Source organism: Kogia breviceps, chromosome 6 (genome assembly GCF_026419965.1).
Source record: "Kogia breviceps isolate mKogBre1 chromosome 6, mKogBre1 haplotype 1, whole genome shotgun sequence".
Taxonomy (NCBI): domain Eukaryota; kingdom Metazoa; phylum Chordata; class Mammalia; order Artiodactyla; family Physeteridae; genus Kogia; species Kogia breviceps.
Window position 1 is genome coordinate 76,221,880 of NC_081315.1, and position 8,396 is coordinate 76,230,275.

Consider the following 8,396-nt stretch of genomic DNA (forward strand, 5'->3'; position numbering starts at 1 on the left):
GTAGCTCTGTTCTGTGTCACCTTCCTGCACGCAGGGTCTCTGCTGTGAAAATTCTTCCTACCTCCTCCGATAGGCCGCCCAGAACAACCATCCAAAATCTCACAGACTGAGTAGATGCCTCCTCTGCCGTCCCACAGCCCTTACCACACTGCATATAGTTAGTGGCACACAACTAACTCACAATACTGTGATCAGACTGAGAGCAGGGCTCCCTTCATCTGTATCCCCAGCATCTCCCATGGAGCCAGGCACATGGTATTTAAGTAGTTAGTATGTATTGAGCACTTATGTGCCAGCAAAGATGTTACATGCATTATCTCATTTAAACCTGAAGACAACTCCTTGAGGTAGGTATCACCATTATTCCCATTTTACATATCAAAAAACTGAGGTCAGAGGGGTTAACTGAGTCACCCCAGGACATAGGGCTAGTAGGTGGTGGAACCAGGATTCATGTCCAGATGGTCTAATTCCCCGGTCCGTGCTCTTCACCCCCTGCCCTGCTGTCTCAGTCTTGCTGTAAATGCCCACTCCCTCCCTACCTGGGGGGCTGTGCTGATCTGAAATGCTCTCCCTCAGTACAAGTCCCTACTTCATGCTAAGCCCAAGTGTGAAGCTCCCCTCCTGTGGAGAGACTTCTCACACACAACCTCCTCTCTCAGGCCCCACTCTGTACTCCTTCAGCACCTCCTGGGCATACGGTCTGCACCACGCCCTGACATGTGACCCAGAGCTGGGCACTGGGGCCACCACTTATCGACATTTGTTGAACTGGCATCCATGCCCAGGGATGGAAGTAAACAGGGATACGTAACATGGTGGCGTGGTCCTGGATACTGTGACTCTCCACATGTGGATTATCCAGGCGAGTTCCAATTGCTAAAATTCCATCCTCTCATCAGATCGTTTGCCAGAATATGTGGCAGAGAATGTAGTCTGGTATTTGGTTTAGAAAGTAGAGTCACCATTCTACTGAGAAGAGGCAGGAGTGGAGACAAGATGAGCTGTCTGTCACTCACCTTCCTACGTGCTGCTGCTCAAATCACGATTTCTCTGGACCTAAGTGTCTCCGAGGGTAAAATTGCAGCGGCAATGCCCATTTCTCCAGTAGACATGGGACGAAACCTGTGATTGTGTTTTGAATACTGATGAAGAATAATGTTATATAAACCCAGTCACCAGTCAACATTAGTGGGATTACTTACGTTTTTACTGACCTTTTTGGCCAGTAAAAAATGAAATAAAAAAGTAGTTTTTATTTTTGAAAGTAAAGGAAGAGGTGTCCATGAAGAATGCAGAAAAAAATCGAACATAAAGAGAGCAAATGTCCTGAGGCCTTTCTAGAGTGTTTTGAAAAAGACAGAACTAGATATTTCTAGGTTCTTCTCAACAAGTTGGGTGTGCGTGCGTGTGTGTGTGTGTGTGTGTGTGTGTGTGTGTGTGTAGTGGGTTGGATGGAGGCTGGGCTGCGGTAGTCAGAGGCAAACTTTTCCCCAGCTGCCTGAGATACCACCCTCGGGAGGAAGCAGGCCTCTTACCTTTGCTGCACTGTGGATCAGTTTCCAGCCGTGTGAGGCCTCCGGGTAAAGTCCATTTGGGAGCTCAGTTTTTCTGACTCAGCAGTAGCTCCGGAAAATTTCCCTTCTCTTTCCTGTGCCCCGTCTTCCAGACATGCAAGAGAACCACTCTGCCCTGGAGTTAATCAGCATGTCCTGTGCCCCTGCTGCAGGCTTTGCACAGAGCTGATGCATAAACCTGAGAGCAGCCTCTGGGGAGCTTCCAGGGAGAGTGGCCGCCACAGAGCAGCCACTCGGGAGCATCAACGACAAGTCTGTTCTGGTTTGGATGGGGCCAAGGCTCCCTCCAACTTCCTTTTGCTCTCGCCAAAGCCAGGATCCTTTTGTTCACCTTTAGGGCTGCCAAGTCAGGCCTACCACACCCCTGGATGTTGTTTTCCTGCAGGCAATGGGAAAATGAGCTTGGAGCCAGGGAAGGGAAATCAACAAGGAAATAAACACAGGGTCACTGCCCCTCCATGTCCTCACCAGAGTGGGACGTCATCATGCTGGGACCACTTCCTAAAGAGGCAGGAGCTGGCTGCTGCCCAGACGGACCTCAGAGTCCCAGGTTATCTTTTAATTTTTATATATGTAAAGAAGCGTGCATTTATATCAGAAGCGTGAGATCTGTATTGGAGAAATCAAGCAATCCTGACCTCTCCAATGTCTTGCCAAATCTTTCAAAGATTTTCCATAGGCAGCCTCTCTCGTAGCCAAACAATGGCAAACATTTGTAGACAAAGGAAAAGAAGGAGCAAGTTTACAGCTGATACTTGCTAAGACTTTGAAAGATACAGATAAGACTTTTAAAGATATCCTCTTAAGATACAGGATTATTGTTTACGTAAAGATTTCATCTACTTACTCTTCAATGTCACAGTCATCATCAGTAGCATCATGTTTGCTAGCATTTATTGAGAACTTACTGTCCACCAGCTCCTGTGCTAATGACCTCACCTGTGTCAGTTCATATAATTCTTGACTTAATACTGTCATTCTCATTCCCGTTTTGTAGATGAAGAAAATGAAGATTAGAGAGATTAAGTCACTCCTGCAAAGTGACCCAGCTAGTTAAAAATGTAGAAATTGCCTTTCTGGAAGGATGTTCTTCTGAGCCTTGCTTTTCCCAACAGTCAGCTTAAGCACTTCCGTGGACTGACAGCTCCAGTGATGGCCAAAGAGTTGCTTAAACAAACTCTTAGTTCTGGGAATAGAATTCTAAACAGAAACATGGCTCATTGGCTAGTTAAGTGGTCTCTCCCTGGAGTTATGAATTGGTGCTACCTTTATGTAACTTGTACATAGGACACACCTAGCCCAGAGTCTTCTCTTCTCTTTAATCCAAGGGGGTGCTGCTGACTGCTGTCACCCGGCTCTCCACTGTGATTCTGATTTACCCACAAGGAAGTGCCCTGTAAATCTCTTGGCCTCTGTGTGTGCTTCAGTTATGGCCTGATCACAAATTTGTCTTTTTGACTTTAGAAGCCTAACAGTTACAGGCTTCTTTTAATCAACAATCCAGGGGATGAACGATTCTAAGTTCCAGCCTGGAAACTTCTGCTTGATGAGAAGAAATCAGCATGTGTATTTTCAGTCCTCAGGTCCTACTGCAACTTTTTTTTTTTTTTTTTTTTTTTGGCCTCATCTTCACTTCCAACTGTTAGCATGTAGCTCTCCTACATGTGCAGTTACCAAGGGCAGCTGGCCGCTGGTCAAATGAAAGTAAAACCTTTTATTAGGAGACAGGGAGATGCCTCCCAGCAAAGTCCAAGTTGTCCATTTTTGTAAATATATAACTTGCAACACCAGGGCAGCTGCCTGCCCTTGGGACACTTGCATTTGGTTTGGTGGAGCTTGAGGGTACTTTGCTCTGGGTCCACATACGCCTTTAAGCTTGAGGCTGGTCAGCTTTTCATTCTCAACAGAAACTAAAGACTTATTTACTGGATTTATGGCAATAAAAAAAAGAAGACTGGAAAGGGGCCGGGCATTTAGTTTAGATGTCATTTCATTTTTCTTTCCCAGTGGTTTACAACTAAACACAGTGTCCAGATATGTTTATAGAATCTGGTCTTGGAGTTCTTTGATGAGAAGAGGCAATTTATAACAGTCAAATGGGCCTTTCAACCTTATCGTATGAAATGAAAACCAAAATATTGGAAAGGGGCTGATGTAATGAAGGCTTTCATGTTCCTCATCTGCTTCACAGCTTTTCACCACCAGGGGATAAAGACAGTAGATTTGGGAACTGTCAGACACTTTGGGGGTTTCCATATAGAAAGGTAAGTAAGGTAGATGGATTTTATTTCTCCTTCCTCTCCTTTGAGCATCTAGATCAGTACTGATTGAACTGGTTCCAAGAGTTGAGTCCATTCTGGGATAAACAATAAACACACAAACCTCCAAAAAAATTTTTTTGCATGGTCATGTAACCAAGGCAGCTGACTATTGGAAACAGAGAGAAGTCACAGATGAAAAACAGGACGTATTAATTTAGCTTTACAAATATGCTCTTTCCAAAGCCAGAATTACTCACTCCCTGGCAGCTCACGGCATGGGGACCTGGGTCTACTCAAACTCCATGGCTTTAGAATGTCCTTTCCATGTGGTGTGGGACGTTCCAGATGAATGACAGGCTCCAACTCAGCAGAAACCTCTAGATGAAATTTAAGTCCTCATGTATTTTAATCATCATGGGAAAGCAAACGCAACTTTGCCATGCAAGGAAAAATTGCCCATTTTTAGAGTGTCCCACAAAAGTAACATGCCCAGTTATACGCAGAGAAAATGTCCTCATTTTGGATGCATTTTGAAGGAAGGATATTAAATCTGAGCTATGTAAAATGCTAGAGGAGCTATTTCAGTATTATTTTTATTTTATTTTTTATTGAAGTATAGTTGTTTTAGTTTCAGGTGATAGTTTTACGGCAAAGTGATTCAGTTATTCATATATATATATATATATATACTCTTTTTCAGATTCTTTTCCCATATAGGTTATTACAAAATATTAAGTATAGTTCCTGTGCTATACAATAGGCCCTTGTTGTTTATTTTATATATGGTATTGTGTATATGTTACTCCCAAATTCCTAATTTATCCCTCCCCCACCATATTTCAGTGTTCTGTGATCAAGAAATCAGAACCTGAGCAAGCTTTCTCTCAGGCTTGTTTTTACTCTTATAAGATGCTTAGGGTGAACATGGATTTATCAAAATAGGAGGTAGAAAATGGTTTCCTTAAACCATGATGGATTGCTTTTCTTTTCCTCGTCTAAGCACATAACTGATAGCTTGCCCACCCGTGCCCACAAATGGGAGAGGCAGTGAGGAGTCCGAAGCTCCACCCAGAGGCTTTAAATCCCATCTCTGTGTCAGCAACTCCCATATTTGTATCTCTGGCTCAGATCTCTTTTCTGAGTTTCCGACCGTGTTCTCAGAGTCTCACTACCATCTCCAACTCCATGCATCTGAAACCAACTCTTCATCTCTTCTTGTTTCCATGTCAGCCAATGGTCCTTTCAAACACCCAAGTGCTGCAGCCTCTCCCTCCAGTCCCACATCCAATCCATGAGTCTGTTCTGACAATTTCACCTCCAAAACTGATCTCAACTCCAACCACTGCTTCTATTTCCACTACCACAATTGCCGACCCACCTTCAGCTATCACCTGGATTACTGAGTTGTCTCCTAGCTGGTCTTCCTGCTGCCCTCTTGGCCTCCAGTGCCTCTGCCAAATCTATACTCCACATTCCAGCCAGAGCAGACTTTTTCAAAAGTAATTCAGATGATGCCATTAGCCTATCTAAAAGCCTCAAGGCTTTCTAGTGCAATAACGAGGAAATATAAAATCCCCGACTTGGCCTGCTAGCCTTGGCATAATTTGATCCCCGCTCACCTCTCCAATGTTACCTCGGTGACACTAGCTTGGTTTCAGTTTCTTGAATACTCCCAGCTTTTCTCCATCTCACAGCTTTGCTATTCCAGGGCTGGCTTGTACTGATCTCCACCCCCCATCCTTAGCTCCCCTGCCAAAATCATACAAACTCACTCTCTTCCTGCCTCTTTCTCATCTTTCAGGTCTCAGCTCAAATGTCATTTCCTAGAGACATACTCCCCCTACACCCATTTCTTTTGTAGTACTTGATGTGATTTTTAAGTATATTATTTATTTGCCTATTTGCTTAATATAGAACTTATATAATTGACTCTCCTACACCCACCCCTCCACCTACAACTAGGTTTCCTTCCATGAAAGCAGGAACTGTGTCTATTTTGTCCACAGCTACATGTCCAGGGCCTGGTACCTACCAGGTTCCAGGTTTTTTTTAAGTTGAATGAAGGAATGAGTAATTGAAAAAAAAAATGTTTTTCTCTCAATTCAGATCACTTAAGGAAGAGTTTCTTAAATAGTTGTCGAGAGGTACTTACTTGTCCTTATTCATAGGCAGATATAGTTTTTCTCTGTGTAGATGTAGAGAATTAGCAAATAACTGTGGTCTTAGAGAATCTAACCAAGTTCTCCCTTCCAAGGAACCACTTGCTATTGCTTCTGGGAGTGCCAACCCGCAGCCCAGGGAAACATGGGGGGAAAAGAAGGGGGGTGGACTGGTATGAACCCAGGACTAATGTATTTCTGACTTTCCGTGTTGGATTTTGTAATTCATTCCCCACGAAAACAGTAAGGCAGAGCAGAGACTGTACTGCTATAAAAACTTTGGGGGACCAGCTTTGGGAAACCAAAGACCATTTAGATTTAGAACATCAGTTTATAGGGGAAAATGTGTTCCAAATTCTAACAGCCAACATACCAAAAAAAAAAAAAAAAACCACCCAAAACGAAAAACCAAACCTCTCAGAACAAAAATTCTTTCTAAGCGGGAGCGGCCTGTTTTGTGTTTCATATGAATTGTCAAGTATATGGTGACTCAGCAACAGCCACATTCTCCCTGGCTGCTCATCTTAATTGGGTTCCTAGTGAGCACGTGTTGGATGGCACTGGGGAGGCCCATGAGATAATTTATTCACACAGGCATTGTGTTTATTTGGGTTGAGTCACAGCCAGGAAACATTTCTTTTCCTGTCCATATTTCAGAAGGAACTTCCTACTCAGTCCCCAGGAAGGAGCAATCTGGAGCCACACTTCCAGGCACCTCCCTAGTTTCCATCTTGCCGCTCCCAAGAGGAGAAGTAATGACCAATCGGACTGGTGAAACAGGGTGAGAAGGTCCTTCCCTGGGCCCCCTACGTGAGGTACTGGGCTGCACCGAAAAACAAGGGCCTCTTTCCTGTTGCCTCTTGGATTTTGTCTGGTGAGTCTCGGATGAAGGGAGGGCGTGCCTGTGTGGCCCTTGTCTCCCTGTTATAGGAAGGCCATGTGGGGACGCCAGGCCTGAGGACACCAGCCTCTGCTTTCTTGCTTCAATTTTCTTCCCTCTCACTGGTTAGAGGAGTCAGACTCTCGTGGGTCTTATAGTTCAGGGAGGGTGGCAGGAAGCTCTGCATTGGTCTCCGTCCAGCTCCTCAGAACGCAGATGCTGTATTGAGTCCCCCTTGCTCTAGATTTCAGCCCTCAACCAGGAGACACCCGCTTCCCCCCAACGTTGGTAATTTGTGTTTGTATTTTAACTTGTTTCTTTCATAAACACCTTTTCTATACCTATGTATAAAATGCACATGAAAATAAATCTCACACTGGAATTAGAAAGTGTGTAAATCAGGTATTTGCCTTGTCTCCAATACCAGTGGTAAAATGAAGTCTTTCTATAGCCTAGATTTTTCAACAAAACCCAGGAAAACTCCCTGAGGAATTTTATATTAAGCGGCTTTGGGGACTTCCCTGGTGGTGCAGTGGTTAAGAATCTGCCTGCCAGTGCAGGGGACACGGGTTTGAGCCCTGGTCCAGGAAGATCCCACATGCCGCGGAGCAACTAAGCCTGTGTGCCACAAGAACTGAGCCTGCGCTCTAGAGCCCCTCGAGCCACAACTACTGAAGCCCGCGCGCCTAGAGCCCATGCTCTGCAACAAGAGAAGCCGCCGCAGTGAGAAACCCATGCATCGCAAAAAAGAGTAGCCCCCGCTTGCCGCAACTAGAGAAGGCCCCCACGCAGCAACCGAGACCCAACACAGCCAAAAAGGAGGAAAAAAAAAGGGGGGGAGGCTTTGCCCTTGAGTCAACCCAAACAAATGCACACAGCCATGCGTCCCATCTCCATACCTAGGATTTCTGTTCTACACTTTCGTCATCCATGTAATAATAGGTTTACAATGCTTTGCTCACAAATCAGTATCATGTCATTGAAGGGAACAGGCCTAGAAGGATGTAGGGGATTGCTCAAAACCACAGTGAATCTTGGTGCTGGGCACACAAATCAGATATCCAGCTCTCAAACCTGCATGCCAGGAACCCCAAATTAATTTGCAGGGGCTGCAGTTTCTCCTAACAGGTTCCTGGGAAAACTGTTTGCAATCTCTGGGGAAAGGCTGTCTTTTTCATATTTATACACATTAGGTGCCCCAGATTACTGTCTTGAAGGGGATTTGGGGGCAGAAGTTGGGCAACAAAGAAAAATAAAATGAGTTGTTACACCAAGAAAAATCCAGTTTTCTTTGCAATGTCTCTAAGTTTTTAATCAGAGTAGGAAGAACACATAGATTTGAACTCTTCCACCAAGTCACAAATATTAGAAATTCTGAGCAGTCTGCTTATGAGCTCCACGAAAGATGTCTTTATACATATTTTTTAATGCTTTAAAATTTTTAAAATTTTTTTATTGAAGTATAGTTGATTTATAGTGTTCTTTTAGTTTCTTATTAGATGCTTTTTTTTTTTAAAGT

The 8,396-nt window shown here is 44.2% G+C and overlaps 1 protein-coding gene across 3 annotated transcripts in view; it reads right to left on the reverse strand.

Moving 5' to 3' along the window:
* The window catches only part of LNX1 (ligand of numb-protein X 1), a 207,519-nt gene extending 205,643 nt beyond the window's left edge, over positions 1-1,876 (reverse strand). For 2 of the 3 annotated variants that reach the window (XM_067036080.1, XM_059067628.2), the window contains exon 1: positions 1,539-1,876. The gene's annotated coding sequence lies outside the window, so the exon portion shown is untranslated. The remainder of the gene's footprint in view (positions 1-1,538) is intronic. The other variant, XM_067036079.1, reaches the window with a different exon arrangement.
* Positions 1,877-8,396: the final 6,520 nt, after the last annotated feature.